At 42.7% G+C, this 21,219-nt stretch overlaps 1 long non-coding RNA gene across 1 annotated transcript; it reads right to left on the bottom strand.

The window, feature by feature from the left end:
• Positions 1 to 16,273: 16,273 nt before the first annotated feature.
• LOC134465725 (uncharacterized) lies at positions 16,274 to 17,163 on the bottom strand. Its single transcript, XR_010038180.1, has 3 exons — positions 17,055 to 17,163; positions 16,816 to 16,957; positions 16,274 to 16,729 (listed from the first exon to the last, which is right to left on the bottom strand). It is a non-coding gene; the product is annotated as an uncharacterized LOC134465725 (long non-coding RNA).
• Positions 17,164 to 21,219: the final 4,056 nt, after the last annotated feature.

Genomic DNA, 21,219 nt, shown 5'->3' with positions numbered 1-21,219 from the left:
CAAAAAGAGAACCTTGTGTAGCGTAAACCGAGATCACGGTTTTTAACCGTACACCGTCCAGCTCTAATTTTCACCGACACCGGTAAAAATCGCGTCCGTCACGCAACACTTTACCGCCCTGGTGTGTTGCCAAAAGAAAATCAGCCAAAGTCGCTATGGGCTCGCTGAAAAGTCGCTAGATGACGTCATGACGTTACGTATGACGTCACAGCATCACGCACGGCGCGCTGATCTACAGAAAACGTGCCCACATGCTTTTGTCAACAGTAGAAATGGGCGGTGCTAGCTACCTTTTGGAGATCAGAGCTAATCTGCAGCCCTGCATAACCATGGGAAGCGCTTTTGACGGCGGCGCAGAGGCAGAATTATGTGGAAAAACAATGAATTTGTCACTGAAAATGCATGTTTTAAAAAGTCGCCAGATGCACCAAAAAGTCGCTTAAGGCGCTAGGTGAGTTTTTTGTCGCCAGGGTCGCCAAAACATCGCTACATCTAGCGACAAAGTTGCTAGTTTTGCAACACTGTGTAATACCCCTTAGAGCAGGGGTATCAAACGTCGCATCCGGCCCGCCAGAGGGTTCCATTCCGGCTCGGATGTAAAAAAAATAAAAAAATAAAGTTTTTTTTTTTTTTAAATGAAATAACCGAAATGCGCAATTACACCCAGGGGCAAAATCGAGACCTGCATGACATTAACCCAATGGTCCCTCTGTTATACTGTATATATGTAGTAAAGTGCACATCACACTTCTATTACAAATGGTGAATTTGTACTGTAACAGGCATTTGATAAAGCTCATATATTATAGACCTCATATATAGAGATAAAATGTTAATACTTCTTATTCGTATTGTATTGGTATTGATTGTAATTAAATAATAAATATAATTGGATTTGTATTGGTTCCTATTAAGCTGAAATTGGAAACGGGACGTTAGAATGCGTGAAAATGCAGGAAATTACATCTAAGAAATACAAACCCCAGACCCCCTGCCAAAATGAAAGGCCCCATATTTAATTCATTGACGGTTGGCAATGAATGAATGAAGTCAAGGAAATGTTCATAGGATTAGCAGTATTGCATTGCTTTCTAGATATTCAACACACTTAAAACGTGATAGCACTGAACACTAATCCTCTGCTTTACGTTTTTTTTTTTTTTTTTGCGATGATGTTACTAATGCGGCCCGCTTGAGGTCCACATGGATTGTATGCGGCCCCCGGAACAAAATGAGTTTGACACCCCTGCCTTAGAGCGTTCAAGCCAGGCCATTTTTACTAACCAAAAAATAAACTTACCGATGGCCAGATGTAGCTTGTGGCCAAAGCACTGGAGGCGTGTCAGTCATTCAACTCAGTGGCTTTCACAACGATGGCGCCGTTGTCTGTTGTTATGCAGACTTGCAGCTCCTCGTCTAGTCCCCACGAATCCAGCACTCCCCTCAGCCCGTGGGCGATGAAGTCCCCTGTGTGATCATCGGGGAATTACGATGTCTGGAGAGGTGTAGTGCGAAGTGAGGCTTAGATAAGGGTCCATGGTCGGTGCAAAGTGTTCATTGTGGTGGAGCTCCTGTTCCACCCGCCTACGGATCTCCTCATGCAGTCGAGGCATTTCGACTTCCGTCAAATATTTGCGGCTGGGGATTTCGTAGCGTTGAGAATGGGTGCATCCCAATATGTGTCCTTGCCTCCTCCACTTGTGCTTGTCTCCTCGTCCCGCCTCCTGGCCCCTCCTCCGTGGAGAAAACGATAAAGTTTCCCAGCTGTCAGCCTCGCCACAACAACTTTTGAGGGACTGTTTTTCATTTACCAGATCTTTAAAGCCTTGTCTTCCCACACTGTTAAAAATTGCCTGTAGATTTTACAGCTAATTGCTGGCAAAAAAAGTCTGTAAAAGGGTTGCTAATAGTGGTTTAATAGGATAGTGACAGAGGTAATGGTGCTTTGGTTTGAGAGAATTTTGTGGAAACAGCTCCACTCTTGACTGGATGTATTCCTCAATCAGCACGTCCAAGTAGGCAATCTAATCTGCAGTAATTTTTGGTGCACGAACATGAGCAACCATCTCCCTCATGAGCAAAATGAACTTCCAAACAGCATTTTCACAAAGATTCTTGACCCGGTCCCTGATGATCAAAGGCAGAATCCTCAAAAGGCACCAGTTGTTAAGGGCATGACCATGCAGCTTTTCACTGCCTGGTGTCACCTCCAGTGGTTTGTCATGTGCTTAGTTTCCAAGGTAGGTAAATTGACTTATTTGCCCGTACAAGTCTCGGAGAGTGAACTGTTTCTCTTGGGTTATCAGGTGGTTGATGCACAGTGCCATGTCAACAGCAACGATGCTCTCAAAAAGGTTGTGTCCCAGACAAGGTGGTAGCCCAGGCTGGCAAACATGGAAGTAATGTAGCTAGTTGAATATTGAGTTAAATTTCATGTCACATTCTGAGTCTGTGTGACTGGATCCTTGTTCTTGAAGATTATGCTGATATTGTTCTCTTTGCACCAGTGGACACTGGACTCAACTCAAATGTACGTCTGTCTATGAACGTTTGGACCTCGTCAATGATAGCCTGAATGACTTAGGCTGGCAAAAGTAATTTGGCCTGAAGCTTCAGGTAGAACATGGCTAGGTTCTTTACGAAAAGTTCTTCAATGGCGTCATAACTTTCACCCATTTCCGGCTGATCTTTGAAGTTAGTGTACAGTCGCATGCTACCATGGCTTTTCCTGACTAGTCTACCTCTTAAAAATCCATCCATTTGACTTTCCCCACACCCCATACATTTGAGGTGACATTGAGGCTAATGACATAAATATGGCCACACAATCCAGTTTACAAAGATTGAACATTTTCCCACCAAAATGCTGGTTTGGCAGTTCGTCACTCCTGTCCCTTTCCTCCTCCTTTGTTCCCTGTGAAAAAAGCAGACCAGGCTCAAAATAGTGGCGTGCTTCATTTTAGCGTGTTTCACGGCAAGCGTGGCATTGAAGGCCTCGTGCGAATGTAACGAACAGCAATTACGTGCCTAGGGATTAAGGATTCCGTTGCTAGCATTCACATGTTCATATTCATAACACATAGAAATTAGACCCCACAGGGCGGCGTCCACATTGCGACTGCATGCAAGCCCCGAACATGAGAAGAGCATGACATGGGTAGCGCCAACATATAGCCGTCTCACTGAATCTCATTTATAACCTTTTTATGTTGTATTCATTACTAATTTAATGCATGTAGTACAGCAAATGCACATTCAAAAATTCAAAATCTAGTTGGGAAACAAGATAAATCTACTGGCATATAGTAAAATATGGAGTTATACATGGGCCGCTGACTCGGGCGACTCACCTCAAACTTGAGATTGCATGAAAGACTTAAGCTAGAGGCACAACCCCCCAGACGTGAAAGGCATGCCTGCCAACCCAGAGAATGCGTTTTAAAATATTTAAAAATGAAACATAAGGCGATAGAAATGAGTGAGAATTCCCCTAGTTCATAAACATTTATTAACTCTGTTAGGGCCTACACCAGCAAAAGGCTTGAAAAAGACCCCTTATTTTCGGCAGACCTCAGAATAGCAACGAAGCTAAGGCATGGCCACGTTCAGAAGTTATGAAAGTCAAATGTATAGGCTAGGCTATTCAGTGGTAGCCTGGGCGAATAGCCGACTGTTTACTCCGTCAATCAGTCTGGCAAAAGCCATGAGGAATTCGTCTCCGTGGACGATGGGAGATGGTCAGATCTTACTCTATCATTTAAATGAATTGAAGCTCCAAACTCAAATGAAAACTAGAGATGCACCGAATCCTGATTTTTAGGATCCTGCCGGATACCGGATCCACTGCTTAAGATCCTGCCGGATCCGGAACCGGATCCTACAAAAGGGTTGAAACACATAGCCAACTTGCACTCGTGGGCCATTTTTATTACGTTGGCGCAAACTGTTTTTAAGACTCATTGGCTTACTGCCACACTGCCTTCCTCGGCCGCTTCCAAAGGGCTTTCACTCCATGCATCGATTGGGGTTGTGAAAGACTGACTACGTAAAAAGTAGAGATGCCCCAGATCCTAATTTTTAGGTAACTGCCAGATACCGGATCCACTGCTTAAGATCCTGCCAGATCCGGATAGTCGGAAAAACTCAGACGATGTGCGGAGCCAAAATCTTTGGGTGGAGTACATGGACGGCGTCGCCAGGCTAATTCAGTGGCCCTTGTGATTACTTTGATCTTTGAATTTACGCGTGTTGCACAACCACGGAAATAATCATACAACAGAGAAGGATAATGAATTAGGCAGGCTACTTACTCTGAGGTGAAATGAACGCCAAAGGTTGCTCTGCATTTTTCATAAATAACACCAGAGATGATGGCAGTCACACAATTTTACACACAAATCCAAGGTTGTTTACTCATTAAAAGCATACATTAACACTTTCTTTTAAAAAAAAATCTCATCAAAATGTGCACTATAATACTCAAAACAGATCAATATTCTCATATAACAGCAACCTTTCATAGGCGTTTTCAGAATTTGTCACAAGTAACCCGTGAGGTATGAAGGCTGTCACACACCTTAAAGCTGCAGTCTGCAGGATTTTTAAAAGCATATTGCCAGGAACTGTCCTGGGATTCTGAAAGTAGAATATATATTAAAAAAGAAAAGAAAAAACGAGCTCTCTAGGTCACCTATACGTCCCGCCCAGTCCCTGCAAAGTTTCAGACTGGCCCGGAAAAAGGTAACCAGTCAGGTTTTGAGTTGGGATTTGCTGCCTGTCAATCATTCCATTGTGCACGCACGTTATAAGGCAGGCTCGTAACCACGCTGACTCGTGCACGGAATTTGTTCTTTGAGAGCACCCACCCAGAGAAGTTGCAGATATTGAGAAGTGAAGTCGCAGCTATGGAAAAGTAGAGAAATGGCCAATACCGCCATTGGCAACCACCGCCTACACGGCAAAAACGGCCAAAAAGAAGAAATTGGACGAGTCATCTGTCAAGGTCCGTAAAAAAGAGTCTGACAAGGCAAGAGGGGCAACGCGGGACTGTTAAGGCCCGTAAAAAAGAGTCTGACAAGGCAAGAGGGGCAACGCGGGTGAATATTGGCATTGCCTTTGAAAGGTGGCGGGATCTAAAAGAGACTAAAGGGTTCAAATTCGACTACGAATTGGCCACATTTCTTCTAGACAGGTAAGTACATTTTCAGCCGTTTCTACCGTCTGCCAGATGTACCGTAAATGCATGTGGGTGAGCGGGAATATTGCCTAAAACTAGCGCCTTAACGCTTTGGTTGAGCTAGTAGTTGTTGCTAATGTGTAGGCTAGTGCTAATGTGGATAAAATATTGCTACCAACTACGTGTGGTTTTTTTTGTCATTTGTACACTGTGCGGTCCGTCGGTCATATTATTGTGCTCTATGGATTTGCACGTGGATAAGTGTTCGTTTTCTACTACTACCACAAATGAGATGCCTAGTTCTAACCTAAGGGGTTTGATTTTCAATCTGAGAATGACCTTGTTGCAGCATAGCCTGCACGGAATTGGCTGTAGTTCCAGCCATTGTGCCTTGTTTTGAAACGACACGTTTCGCAGGTGCATCATTATCTGTCTAGTTTTACACCTAGAACTTGAAAATCGTTTTACGCGCTTCCCCAAAAATGGACAATAGCTTGGAAGTTTGGCTGCTTGGTTGGCAGGAGGCATGCCCGCCCATTCTACATGGCGCCAACGTATATAATGTCGGCACACAGTATGTGACATTTCCAAGATCAAACGTGCACTGTTCTGCTCTTTCGCGGTACTGACGAACCAGCCGCACAGGTCGGCGGACTCCTTCGATGCTTTCATGTCCACTTTCAAAGGCTACATCTACTGGTATGTCTCGCTGTGCAATCCTGGAGAAAGCCACAGCGTGTGTGTGTTTCATAGACAAAACGCTAGACCATGTCATAGCATGTTTTGTTGCAGTTACCAGGACTGTACTCCGCCTGTGACCTCGACACCGTCCAAGCGGATGAGACCCCCTCCCCGCGTGCCTGTGGCCCTCTCAACAATCGTAGGAGGTTCCCTGTCTGATAGGTAGGTTGTAGTAAATGTCATATTTGTGCACTGTTCATTTTCAACAAGTCACCTGATGGAAAAAATGCATGTTTTAGAAGAAAGGTAAAGGGTTTTTTTATTGAACACTTTACACATTACACACTTTACACATTACTTCACATTCTGGTATGGAATTCATATACTGAATTTATTTTTGGACCTTGTTGTAGCATTTCATTTTCGACCATCAGCGTCCAAGAGGACCTTGATGAGAATGCCTTCAACAGCATTCAAAACTCAATGTAAGTGACTGACCACAGATCTTTGGTGTTTGTACATGGCATATGAATAATGGGTGTGGTGTACAGCTGGGATAATGGGGATGGTGGAAAAGGTGAACAGAGGGGGGTGTAAATCTAAAGTAATTGTGATGGTGAATGTATGTGGTGTGTGTGTGTGTGTGTGTAAGCACTGTGTGAACTACATGTGGTAATGTAAGCTAAGGCGTTAAGTTCTGCCAGGAAGATGAGACGGTATTCAGCTCAATTATTCCCTTAAATTAACCAACCAATCACTGTTCTTGTTCTTAGGCACACCCTCTCCCTTGCATTCTCATTCATTTGCCTAGAGCCAATAGGAAGCCTGCCCGCTCATTTATAAACCCTCTGTCTATCTCTGCTCTTCTGCTGACTAGAGTACGCTGGTGTCGACGCTCCCACCACCTCCCCTTCAACCTCCATTGCTGGCCCGTCCTCGTCCCATTTGGAGAATCTGCAAGGTGTCCCTGCTTTCGACGCAGTTCGGCATCTTCCCTTCAGCCTTGCCACCACAAGGATGCTGAGAGCATCTGCCCTAATCTTCACGGTCCCAGGTCGATGGTCCTCTCGTTAATCTGCTGTGAATGCCACCACCTCCAGCCACCGTCACCAGTTGGTCCCCGTCCTGTGAAGGGGGGTAGGCTCTCGCCCCCCTGCCTTATCCATCGGCAGGATATGCGCCCTCTTCATCCGAATTATTCTAAGCAGGCGGGGCCTACGCCAAAGACAATCACTACTGCATACTTCAGTGTTTCAATAAATCTCTTAAACTTCTTTTGGTCTATCGAGTCTTTCATGGTAGAAATGTGAGTTACACCGTGTGAGATGTGACTGGTCCCTGGAATAAAAATTATTTACATGTGTGAAGACTGTAAAAAAAAGAAAAGAAAGAAAAATGAAGGTTATGAGCTGTATTTGACAGACATGCCTTTCTTTCTCTCATTCTCTCTTTCAGCATTGACTGGGAAGAAGACCCAACCTGGTGTCTGGACACTGATGTGGCAATGTCTGAGGACGGAGATGATGACGACTACAATGATGATGACTATGACGATGACGGCAATGATGAAGATGATGATGACGAGGACTATGTTCCTCCTCTCTGTCTACGGTAAGAAATGGACTTTGTCATGCAATTCTGCTGGAACGTATGTTCTTATAAGCACCCAGTGTGGTTGTGCAGTACATGCATCTTTGCACAACATAACCATAATTTTAATCACTTCCAAATACAGCGGGTGTCTTGGTAGTGGTAGTCTAAGCTATTTACATCTGGATAATGCACATATATCTGATGCACATATACAATGCACTTATACACCTGTACAGGCCTGTGTTGGTACTAGCCTGTTAGTAAAATTAATTCTTGCACTGACTCTCCAGTCTGACTGGGTACAGGTTTTGAACAGAGACATTTGTATTCCAATAGTGCTGGTGCAGGCTGTAAGACAAACATCCGGGTGGAGAATCTTGAGTCGATTGGCTTGGATGACACCGTCCATGACATTCCGGACATGGACAGCTGCTCTACACCACCACTGCCCGGGAAGGTGGAAGTGGACAAGGAGGACGTCATCCTTGGAGAAAGAGTGGCCATGGTGTACCATGTGTGCCTTCAACAACTGGCTGAGTACCTCACCCTGCCAATTGCTCATTGCCCAACTTCTCAGTGTGGTGTTCCAGGACCATACCATGTCCAGTGCAAGGAGAGAGGTACAGCCGTCTGTAGTTTGACAGGTGAGTGCACAGATACTGTTTGTGAAATTCACTATCCAAGAGGCACTTTTAACCTAAGTGGAATATACACAAATGGAGAGCTCGTCAAGTCGAATGTACACAACACAACTACCTATCTGAATTCATACGACACACCTAACTAGCTGTACTGTGACATTTGCAGATCATTCATGCAGCACCCAGGACTGTGCCCTCGTCTGCAGCCCAAACAGTCATCGCCCTGTCTCAGCTTCTGCACAGGACTCCAAAGTCTGCTTCCCTACTGGTCAGCTAGAGCCCACTCTCCTGCTGTTGTCACCACCCAGTGTCATCTTCTGTAGTCCAACAGGTGAGTGTACAGACACAGTTTGTGAATTTTACCATCCAAGGACCATATGTACTGTAATATTTTAGTTGTTCATTTCCAGAATTCATGCTGCCCATTTACACCTTGTGAAAATTGCACTTATCATACATGACAAGGGAGATCTCCTCCATTGTCATATTCATTTTTAGCTGCAAAAATTGCTGCACTTTGGTCATACTAACAAATATTGGTTTATTATTTAGTAAATATTCATGAAAAGACCAAATTGGGCAATAGGAAGCACAGTTTCAATGAGCTGCGTAGTTGCATCATATGCTCTGGCCACATCCTACACAGTGCATCTCTAACCTACCGGTAAGTGGAATATACACAACAGAACTAACCAACTCTTTCATTTGCAGACCATTCATGAAGCACCCAGTTGCCCACGGCTGTGCCCTCGTCTGCAGCCCAAACGGTCATCGCCCGGTCTCTACCCAAGGGCCACATCTAACCTACTTTGAATATACACAACACACCTAACCAACTCCTGTTTTGTTTGCAGATAGTTACATGCAGTAGCCCTACTGTGCGCCCTCGTCAGCAGCCCAAACGGTAATCGCCCTGTCTCAGCCTCTACCCAAACCAGCTGTTACCTCTGCCCAGTGATGGGCCTTCATCCGCAGCCAAAACGGTCAGTTCCTGTACCCTGTGTTTGAATTCCACATTTGGAGATTCAAGTTCAAAGTTGAATGTATACAAAACACCTAATTATCTCCTGCTCTGTTTAATTTCCAGACCATTCATGCAGTATCCAGGACACTGTGCCTTGTCTGCAGCCTAACCGGTTAGTGCCCTGTCTCAGCCTCGCCCACTCGGCTTCTGTTATCAGTGTGAATAGTGGTATGAATGCAATAGTGTCAATCATACGTCCAAAAATTACCATCACCGACACTTGAAAATGTTTTCTATAGGGAAAAGTAATGTCTTGTTATTCTTGTTTAGATGCAAATCACAAAAAAATATTTATTTTATTTTTTTTTATTTTTTATTTATTTATTTATTTGTTACAAGGATGGCCCCTTGAGATGTGCCATCTCATTTTCGAGGGGGTCCTACTGATAGTACAGTACAAAAACAAAAAACAAAACAAAACAGTAGACATAGACACACACACTCACTCATTCACTCACTGGCGTTGCTCTCCAAACTACCCCACCACCCAACATGCTACAATAGTATGGTTTACAAGATGCCATTAGTTGTTAAAGAAATCATATGAATGAAAAGAAAAATGAAAAAGAATGAGAAGGAAGAGGGCAAAACAAGACAACAGCAAACCCAAAAAACACAAAAACAAAACAGACCGTAGCCAGAAACAAACAAACAAAAACCCGACCCAGCAACTAAGGCCTTTCAGAAACAAGAGCAGGATGTTTCAAAGTAAGTGATTAAAGATGATCTAAAAATATAAAGGGAAGTGATGGACCTAAATGAAGAGGGAAGGCTATTCCAAACTGATGGAGCTTTGAATTTAAATGCTCGGCGACCGATTTCCTTTCTAATTCTGGGTGTCACTAAGAACAGATGGTCAATGTTACGTAGGCTATAGTCAGAGCTTAGGGGGGTTAGTAGCTCTTTCAGGTAAGGAGGGGACTGTGTGTGTATACATTTAAAAATGAGAATTGACCAGTGGAGCTTTCTTCTATTCTTGGGTGCAGGCCAGTTCAAGGCTTCATACATTGTACAGTGATGTGTCCTATATGGACATCTAAGTACAAATCTACAAAGACTGTTGTACAGTACATTGAGAGGATGAAGATGAGTTTCAGGAGTATTACCATATACAACATCTGCATAGTCAAGAATTGGAAAAATTAACTGAGTTACAATTCTTTTACGGACCTCCTGTGAAAAGCAGTCAACTGAACGATAAAGAGATTTTAAACAACCAGTTATTTTCTTGGAAATTGCGTTAATATGATGTCTAAAGGAGAGCTGAGAGTCCAGCCAGACACCCAGGTATTTAAACTCCTCCACTCTATCTAGTAGTGTTCCATCAAGAAGAGTAACTGACCAGTTAGTAGATGGCAGACAGCTGGTTCGAGTACAAAACAGCATGCTATATGATTTTTCCTTGTTCAGGAGAAGCTTATTTGAGAGAAACCACTGTTGCACTTTGTTGAAGTCAGATTGGAGAGTATGTTGAATATGAGAAATATTAGCAGAGGAATAGTACAATACAGTATCGTCAGCATATAAGTGAATTTGACTATCAGAGCACATTTGTGGCAAATCATTGATGAAAATAGAAAACAACAGAGGGCCCAACGATGAACCTTGAGGAACGCCCTTATCAATTAATTTAAATTTAGATTCCCTACCCTGAAAGAAGACGCTTTGAGTTCTGTTATGAAGAAATGAATTGAAAAATAGTAAAGCTGTATGGGACAGGCCAATAGCATGTAACTTATCTAATAAAAGGTAATGGTCAACTAAGTCAAATGCCTTAGAGAGGTCAATAAATATAGCACCTGAGGGCATGTTGCTGTCTGCAGCTGACATTACATCATTGGTAAATTTTAAAAGAGCAGTTGTGGTTGAGTAACCGGGTCGGAATCCTGATTGATGCTGAGATAATATGTTGTGGTCCGTAAGATATGTGGACAATTGGTTAAATATGAGCTTTTCAAATATTTTTGTTACACTATTAATTATTGAAATAGGTCTGTAATTGTTCATATCTGAGGTACTGCCGCCCTTGTGAAGAGGAATTACTCTAGCACTTTTCCATGAGGAAGGTATTTCACCTGTTGTTAAAGATAAGTTGAATAGATCAGCTAAAGGGAATGACAGAACATGAGAGGCCAGTTTAAAGAACCTAATATCCAGGCCGTCTGGGCCTGCGCTACATCCAGCTCTCATACCATCAATGACCCTCTGGACGTCAAATGGGGAGACTATATTGAAGCAAAAGGAACTGTTACTCCTGCCCTGAGTCAGGCTTGGCCCATAATGGGAGTTACCTGACATAGTTTGTCCTATTGTAGCAAAGTGATGACTGAATGCCTCAGCAATCATTACAGGTTCACTTACCATTTGGCCATTAGAACTAATATGGGTTGTGGAAGATTTTGAGGATTTGTTTGTAAGATAATTCATTTTTTTCCAAAATTTTTTAGGATTTTTAAAATCTGTTGCCAGGCTATTCTTAAAGTAACTTGCTTTAGCATTCCTTGTTTCAGTTTTACATCTATTCCTTAGCTCCTTGTAAATGTTCCAGTCTGTAGAATCCCTGGTTTTGCGGAATTTTCCCCAGGCCTTATCTCTTTGTTTAAGTAAACCAATAAGTTCACCTTTGATCCAGGGAAGATTTTGACCTCTGATCTTCTTTGAAATCAATGGTGCATTTTTGTTAATTACTTGCAGGAACTCAGAATAAAAGAAGTGCCAGGCTTCTTCAACAGTTGGAATTAGTTGAAATCTTCCCCAATTCACATTCAAGATGTCCTGAATGAATTGTTCAGGATTAATTTTATTGATATGCCTAATCTTAATCAGTTTGGGAGGAGGATGTACCAATTTAATTTTCCAGACACAAAATACCATTGAGTGGTCACTAAAGGAGTCAGGTAGCACACCTGATTGAGTTATTCTGCCCGGGTGGGAAACTAGTATCCAGTCCAACAGAGATGAGGAGCTGGGGCCAACTCGAGTGGGTTCTGAAATAATCTGAGATAAATTTATACTATTAAAAAGAGTGCGAACCTTATGGGAGGAGCGGTCTAACCAGTTAGAGTTGAAATCACCAAGTATAATTTTTTCAGTAGAACGGTTAAGGGAATTAATAGTAGACAAAATGCAATCAGTGGTTTCAGCAGGGGCAGATGGTGGTTTATAGATATTGCCAATAATTAAACTTTTATTTTCATGAAAAGTAATGTTAACAAAAAGTCCTTCAAAATACTGGGGACTCTCCTCAGGAAAAGCAAGATCAGCAGTCAAATTTGATGCAACATATGTTAATAGTCCGCCACCTCTAGATCCTCTGTCTTTCCTGAATGATACATAGTCATCAAGTTTAATATCCTTGTCAGAGATACCATTGTTTAGCCAAGTTTCAGATAATGTAATCACATGGGGTTTGTTGTAGGTAAGCCAAGCTCGCAATAAATCAATTTTAGGCATCAAGCTCCTAATATTCAAATGTACAATAAGTAGCCCCTTAGCGAAATTCATTTATCTTCCATGAAGAAAGGTGGGGTAGAGCATCTTAATCATAAATGAGTAGCCTAGCTGATAAAGGCAGAAACAGCTGGATGAGGGAGGCAGGAAGAGAGCAATAATCACCAACACAAACACATTCACACCCACACTCACACACACACAAAAACACAGAACAAAAAAAACCCACATAAGGCAATATAAGATTGCATTGGGGAGGGGTGAGGGGTCACATAGTAAAGCTCAGTCTACCTGGCTTGATTTAATATAATATATAATGAGCTTAACAGTCCTACTCCTGGGGCTTAGGCTTTCACATTACTCAAGTGGGATAGAGAACACAACAAAATAGTCATACCTGTCCTACACTTCACCAGATACTTAGTTTATTCATTCCAACTAGGCCTTATAATTTTCCATTTTCCAAAAAATTAACTATAGTTTAGGCTATATCTCACAGAAAACGTGAGCCTATCTTGAGTGATTTAACGTCAGAGAAAAGGGAAAAAAGAGAAGTATATAAATAAAAGAAAAGTCAGTCTGCTTGACAGTCTGTTTGAACCAGCGTTCATAATTCCACTTTCATGCAGCGTAACATAAGTCAAACCTGCTCTATTTTTCTTTTCTTAACTTGCTGCATATCTGTCAGTGTCCAAAAAAGTAATGAAAAATCGTGCCTATATGCTTCGGAAGCAATGCCAACATAGCAGGGACGAGAAAAAAAAGAAAAGGCGCATAGTCCAATTTTCACGCAGGGATGTCACCAATGGTTTTTTTTTTTATTTTTTTTTTTATGGCGAAATAAGAGGAAGGATGGGCCTAGAAAACAACAGAAGACGTGCGCGACCATAGGCGCTATAGGCCTGCGTAGTAGTAACGCAGAACAGCTGATGACATTTCAGGGTCTGTGAATAGGCCTTGTCCATTTCACATCGATGAGCATAAATAATTCCCATGTTGCACAATTTGACCAGCGGCGACGTGTTGCAGTGTCCCAGTGGAAAAAATGAAATCAATGAAAAAAATAATAATAAGAAAAAAGCCGGCAGGTTTTGCACTTATATCGCCACGGCTGAGAAGTTCATAGGCCTAGCCTACTGACTGCAGGAGAAAATAACAAAAACAAAAAGCAAGATGTTATCCAGCGAACCGTGCGCTGGTCTCTGCGTTAGGGCAGCGAAAGGGCTACCATCATATTGCCATATCAGAGTCAGAAGAGGAATCAAGTGCATTGTAGAATTTCTCAGCATCATCAGGTTTACGGAAGTAGTGGCTCTTACCATTGTGGGTGACTCTTAAAGTGCTGGGGAAAAACAGACCATACTCAATGTCCCGATCTCGAAACTTTTTCTTTACTTCATCAAATTCTTTGCGTTTCTTGACGACCCCTGCAGAGTAGTCCGGGTAGATGTGGACCTTTACTTCTTTTTCTGTTGAGGAGCCATCCCGATTCGTAGCCATTATCTTGAAGACGAGGGGGTCTTTCTTGTCCTTGGCGAGATTCTTAATCTTTGTCTTCTCCCGGAGATTCTGGAACTTTACCAGGATCGGCCTTGGACCTTTGTCGGTGACATTCTCCTTGTTATCCACATTACCGACACGGTGGCAGATTTCAATCCCAGGAGGAAGGGGGAAGTTGACTTTTCCGAAGAGCTGAGGAATCAAGCCACTCATGAAGGCATGGATGTTGTTCCCCTCGGCCTTCTCAGGGATTCCGATGAAGCGCAGGTTGGAGCGTCTGCTTCGATTCTCAGTATCCTCAGTCCATTTTTTCAGGTGCGCGTTTTCCTTCTCCAGCAAGCTTATCCGTTTGAATAGCTCTGCAATGTTGTCTTCGTTTGCGCTGACTCTTTGTTGTACTTCAGTGACTTGATCTCCAAGCATATGGAGAGAGTCATTTATCTTCTTTAGACTTGATCCAAGAGTATCAATTTTTAAGTCCATGTGCGCGACCGTATCGCGCTTGGATTGTTGCACTAGGTCGAAAATACTTTGGAGCGTAATTGCCTCGCTCATTGTGAGGCCGCCAGCGTTTGACTCACAGATAAGTTGGAGTTGGTTTCTTGGACTTAGTCTCTTGATGGTGCTATTTTTCTCACTAAGTAGACTACATTCGCTCCAAAGCCTCCAGGAAATATTTGAGTTCAGAATATAAAGTCCATCATATGGTTAGTTGAAAAGTTAGTAAGCCAGTTGACTAGAGCTGCAACACGCACTCACTCTCCAGCGGCCATCTTGCCACATCCTGCCACTGTTGGTCAGAATATGAAGCTCCATTTACTGGAATATTGTTCTTCATTACATTCAATGCTGTTCAACTGACATCTCCTCATTCTTCAGTTTTCCTTTGACCTTTCTGTAGGTATCACATTGCTACAGCCCAAAGACCAAGAGGGAGGCTTCACACTGGACCTCTGCTCCCTATTTTTCATCTTGTATTGAAACTTGTTTCTTCAAGTTTAAGATTGCCATCAAAGATTCTCTGTTCTAAAAAGATAGCCAGCTGGTGACGTCAACAATAGGATGGAATGTTTCACCAACCAAGTACTTCTGGTCTCCTAAAAAGGCGTGGCCAATCTGTGTGACGATGTTCGTTTCGCGCCCGTGCAACTTCAAACTGCTGGCAGAGTGCTGCCGTGCTGTGCTACTCGTGAAGCAACTGCACAGTTTTCGTAATTCACTCAGATTCAGAGAGGGCAACAGTTGATAATCTACTACATCGGGCGAATCTGTCAGTTCGCACAACGTTAAGGTAATGATTTCATTCATTTAAGTTTTTTCGTTGTGTTTATGTCTTTATGCCGCTTCAATCGAGAGTTCGGCTGAAAAACAGTTACTGGTTTGTTTGCTAGTTAGCTAGCTTGCTCACAGAACATTTTAGACGTTGACTGACTTCGCCAACTTTTTATGATTCATTTATACCGAATGTGTGGGCTATTAGGTCATGTATTAGACACCTTTTAAAACGTGTTCATGTAAGTCCAGGCAATGGCACAGAAACACAATAATGAGACGCAGTTTGTGAGTGCGGATTTCTTCTTCCTTAAGTTGACGCTTTTTATCTCGCACCCAAAAGCTTTTCGTTTTTCCAAGAAGTTGAGCGCGTCCTCTGCCAATACAGAAACACAGACAACACCGTTATCAAAGTGTGAATGAACTGATTCATTTTATTATTTTCGCGGCCTAGTGGCCCTTGAACGATTTCGCCTTTCGCCTCGTCCTCTGTCCATCTTCTGCAATGGATCTGTTTACAAATTTTGTTTGGGCGTGTAGCCGACAGGTGATAAATTTGTGCATGATTGTAGATTTGATTAACTTAAGGTGATTAGGGTTGTGCTGAGAAATGTCCAGTGATTGAAAAATGTCCATGATTGATACACTATCATTAATTTTCCTGTAAATTCCTGGGCTGTTCCAATACGACATGATTAATGGCTTGATTACTTTCTCTAGGTTGATTATGATTCGTTTGATTTGCTTGGATGGTTCAATTAGATTCGCTGAAGGGGAGTATTTTTTTTTTTTAAGGAAGGTGGAGGAGTCCTGTGATCGGCGGCAGTAGTTGTGGTCATCTGCTGGGATGGAGACCAGGAGCTGTTCACAGTCAGTGCAGCCTTCCACCTCTTCGCATTTCTTGACCTCCCTCACAACCCATCCTGCCATGTAAGTCAGCACTTCCTCTTCCACTTCGTCTGTTGTTGCTGATGCTACAGTGTCAACCAACTCACTGTCCTCACTGTCTTCCTGAAGTGTTTCTAAAACACACTAGTAACAACATTGACTTGATTATTAATTTGACTTTGACTAAGTCTACCAAGACTGTATTGTTGGGTGTATTAAAAGTACATGGATTGGTGCATGAGCTGTGATTATGATGATGCTACAGACAAACAATTATCTACTTTTGTCTTGCATTTTGCTACACATCTGTGAGATTGGCATTGAGTCGACTTGGGTGGTCCTCCTGCTCACAAGTGTGGCAGTGGTTTCATGTGTTATGCAGTTGCTTGTTTTTTGGGGGGCAATGAAAGCTGCGATTGAGGTGCTTTTTAGGGCAACTGTAAATTCCCTTGAAGTGGGGTTGTATCTATGGCCCCCCTTTCCCCTGATGACGGAAAACAGATTCTAGAGGAAAGAGTTAAATAGGTAAACCCATTGTGCATATTTTTGATATGCTGATTTAGTTATGCTGATTTGTACATTTCACATACCTCCAAACAGTCCTGGTTAAGCCTGGCGGTTGGCAAGAATTTTAGGCCTAGGCCTTGGAGCTCACTAACCAGGAGCAGGATGGAGCGTATTGTGAGGATGAGCCCACGTTGACAGGGGGGCTGGAAATTTGGCCTGTGTTCGCTAAAACAAAGATCATGAAATACTGTTAAAAGTTGGGTAACATGAAGTTGTTGTTTTTTTTTTATCATTGTTCTTTGTTTGTTTGTCCTTTAACAACCTGAAGGTCCAAGATGCGATCCATGGCAGTGTCTCTTCCAAGTAGGCCAGCTTGAATTTGCTGCCTGGTGCCAAAGGCCTACGCCAGGGATTGGAGTCAGAGCAGCTTCTGAGAAGTAAGTACCAGCTTTGTAAGAATATAGATTAAACATTGTGCAAAAATGCCAACATACACAAGCTCACTGATTTCTTTTTATATTTATACCTTGAATTTAGAACATCAAAGAGCTTGTTCATGGCCTCGAAGAAACTGGCTGTGTCATTGGCCTCACAGGGCAGCCTCTGCTTTTCCACCATTGTCTTCATTCCTAATATGATATATTAATATATTAGATAAAATAATCAGGTGTGTTGTTGGGTTCTTTTTCTTTTCTATTGTTTTAAAACTGAAGTCAAACATTCATACCGGCTGCCACGGTGTGACTAAAAACTTGCGTAGCCAATCGCACTCTCATCTTGCTGAAGGGCGGTAGAGTGACGTGCTTCTCAGTAAGTTTCGGTGCCATCCTGACAGCGCTGGCCTTGTCAGTATTATGAAACATTGCCAGGTGCTTCCATTGCACTTCTTTTTGCCCGATCTAAACCATAAGAATTGATACTTGAGGTCCGTTTTGGTATTAACTTACTACACAGTAATTAACTAATGTTGCTTCCATGGCCGTAGCCAGCCATGTGAAGTAGCCGAGGTTTGCGCGCGCCGAAATTTTATTATTAATATAAAATATAAATTAAAAATGAATTCATAAAATAAATAAATATGGGCTACACAGGCCTATATATAGGGCCCTCCTCTATGAATGTATAGGCCTAATGTGAAATAGTAAATATGTAGACATGTATAATAATAAATATGTTGTAGTTTTCAGCCAACTCAGCCTATTCCCTTTGAATGGCTATGCTTTGGTATCATGCCTCTTTTATTATAAACAGCATCCTCCCAGTCAGTAAAGCCCTTTGTAAGGAAACTAAAGCTTGACCCTGAAGTTGCACAATAAGCTACATCCTCAGATGGCAAGTTGCTCAGCCATTCATATTTTTCTCCCAATGAAATTACACTTCAGCTGTTTTCCTCCAAAGATACAGGGATAGCTCTGTAGTGCAAACCACCTATTTTGGAGTAAACTTTTTTCTCCCTAGAGTCGCATCAAACATTTTGTTTTTATTTACTTGTTATAGTTCTTCACAAGCGCAGAGGACAAAAGTCTTTCAATGAGAAAGAAAAGTAGCCTATCCTCCGCGCTCCTGAGCCATCTGATGCGTCACGGCTATGCAGACACAGTCACGGGAGCCTCTTCAGGTGTGGATATTTACTGCGATTGACTCTGACGAAGACGTGGCAACGTCGATAGTCTTGGCACTTGTCCAAATTAGCAGGAAAATATCCACACCTGAAGATGTTCCGGTGACCTCCTCTGTCAGTGTTTATCACATGCTTTCCAATTTACAATCAATTACCTTTCACGGATATCCTGCTTTTACCTTTATGCAGCAGCTGATGCAGCAGCCGGCCTTCTTAAAATAATGACTCAAATGGCTTTTTAAGACACCATAGCCTAGCCTACTTGTTACGCATGAGCTTTATGTAGGCTATACAACGGTTGGCTTTCTGTCAGCGGAGATCTCATCAAGCGCGGGCTTTCTGATAGCGGAGATCTCACCAAGCGCGTGCTTAATGGGCGCGTTTGTGACGGCACATTACTGCGCAGGCTGCACACGCACACTTTGCCATTTCAATGCATTTTTCCAACCAGAAAGCATGGTAATTTTGCTTTGCGCAATGCTCTGTCATGAACGCGACCAAACACTTGCGATGTCGGCTGAGTTGCGTTCTCTCCCACGAGTCGCACCACTTGCGATATTAATCAATCTTGTTTACTCTCAAAAACAGAACACAAAGGCAAAACTAGAACACATAGGCCTAGCACATGGATGTTAACCACAGTTTACAAAGGACGTTTCACTGAGGTTTAGGCCTATAGATGTTTTTGTGTGTTTCAGTTGGTCATATTTGCCGTTAAATAATAATAATAAAAAAAACCTCTCACGATAGGCGAGGTCCGGACCTCGGTAGCCTCAAATGTAACTACGGCCATGGTTGCTTCAACTAACCTTAAGGCCGTGGGCTGCCACATTGTTCCTCACTGACTTAACCAGATGAGGGACATCAAAGAGGACCGGAATTTGACATCCGTCCACGGACACGCAGTGCGCGTTACGGGTGGTGTCTTTCACGTTGAGGGTGGCACCCATGAGCTTAATCGCCCTCATGTTGGTGGCAGACTGGTCACAGACCACAGATATGATCTGTTTTGAAAAGATGTAATGATAGAAATGGATTTGTGGGTACATTTTTTTTTTTTAAAGGAGAACACAAATCCAATTTCTGAATAATGATATCACAAAACAGATTGTCTTTGCTGTGCTTGTAAAGGGGATGGGGGTGTCTTGAACTTACTTTAAAACCAATCTGCCTCAACTTAATGATGGCAGTCCTGACCATTTCTGCTGTCTCCTCGGCAGGCGTGGCAGACTTGGCAAAGCTGTAGGCTATGGCCTGTATTACAAGAGAAGTATAGCTGTAGTAGATGTTCTTATGGATTTAGGTCAAGCTTTACATTTATATTTTTGTCTTAATCACTAGTAATCACCTGTTTCCACTTTGACGCCACCCCACGAGCCATCAGGACCATGGCCTGATTGGCCACGTGACCATTGGTGGTTAGGCCTTCAATTCGGTCCGTGGCTTTATTGAAGTTGACATGCTTTTTTATGGCCATTTCATCAAATGTGATGGAAACGCACAGCTCTTGGGTGTCATTGTGGTGGCTAACAGTGCCATATGTGCCAGAACGGATTGGAGGAATCCCGGCTGTGAAACAGATCAGTTCTTGGTTAGACCAAGTTTTATGCGTTTTTAGCTAATAAATTGTAACTGCAAAAAATACTGTCTATTCTTGACATAGAAGTGAGTACATCATTCCCACTTTTGCAGACATGTTTCATCCTGGGATAATTCAAAGCATGGTCTTTATTTTCTAATAATATTTACTGTATTCATACATTTGACTCTCTAGATTTGAATTTGGTTTGCAGAGTCAGGGGACAAAGGGGTCACTTGTCCCAGGCCCTGTGCAGAGTTGTAACTTTTTGTGCTTCTTTCTTATAGCACTGACTGCAGGCCTTGCTTCCCTCACCATTATCCACAGAGAGCAGCTAGCCAGCTACCGGCCCCTACTGAGATCCAGGCAACGTAAGTCACCTGTGTGAATATTGAATCACTTCTCTCACTGAAACGGTTGAATGTCTGTGGAAAATATGTAGGAGTGTAGTGTACTCACTTCAATTACTAAACGTTGCCATGAATTGTAGGCTTACTTGAAAATTTCCCACACTTAGGTTTATAAACCTTTGGAGGGTGGAAGGGGAAGGCATTGTAAAATGGCTCCTCAACACTCTGTAGGCATTGGGGCTGTGATGGTTTAATTGGACCCCAAGCTGCTTGATGGCCTTGCTGAACCTGAAGCCCCCTTGCCTTTTTGTTGTCATTTGGAGTTTGACAAATTCAGCCTTTTGTTGGGGCAATGCTGTGAGTGCTGTGGTGTTGTTCCAGTTTTTTAACCTTGAATTGGGAAGAGGTGAGAACACATCACATTTTAAAATCAAAACAAAAAACTGGACATGTGTAAAATGAATAGCTCAAAAATACCTACTGTGCCCTCAGGCTTGCTACTTCCACCTGTAGCCTCTTTGATTTCACCCTCTCCCTGCGGAGCTGTATATTTGCAATTCTGGCCTTTGCCCTCTCCTTTCGCAATTGCTCCCTCAGTTTGCTCGTTGCCTCCATTGCCACCTCTCTCTCTTTGTCTGTGTGTCTCTGCCTGTCCTCTCCTTAATTACAGATATGTTTGTTTACTATTCATGACATAAATCACATTGTTGAGTTGCCCTTATTAACTATTTTTTATACATTTGTTTAATATGTCAATGATAAAACACACTGTGTCTTTTTGTAGCACCAACACTGAGCTGGCACAACCAATAGCCCAAAACCTGCACCTGGACAAGGGAGAACATGCAACCGGCGTTGGCTCATCTCGTCGCCCAAGGAACTACATCATTGCACCCTCACCTTTTAATAAACATCTAAATACCATGCATTGCTTAAC

The sequence above is a fragment of the Engraulis encrasicolus genome, chromosome 16 (genome assembly GCF_034702125.1).
Source record: "Engraulis encrasicolus isolate BLACKSEA-1 chromosome 16, IST_EnEncr_1.0, whole genome shotgun sequence".
NCBI classification, from domain to species: domain Eukaryota; kingdom Metazoa; phylum Chordata; class Actinopteri; order Clupeiformes; family Engraulidae; genus Engraulis; species Engraulis encrasicolus.
Note: the sequence above shows the minus strand (reverse complement) of the source record. Positions and strands in the feature narration are given on the sequence as shown.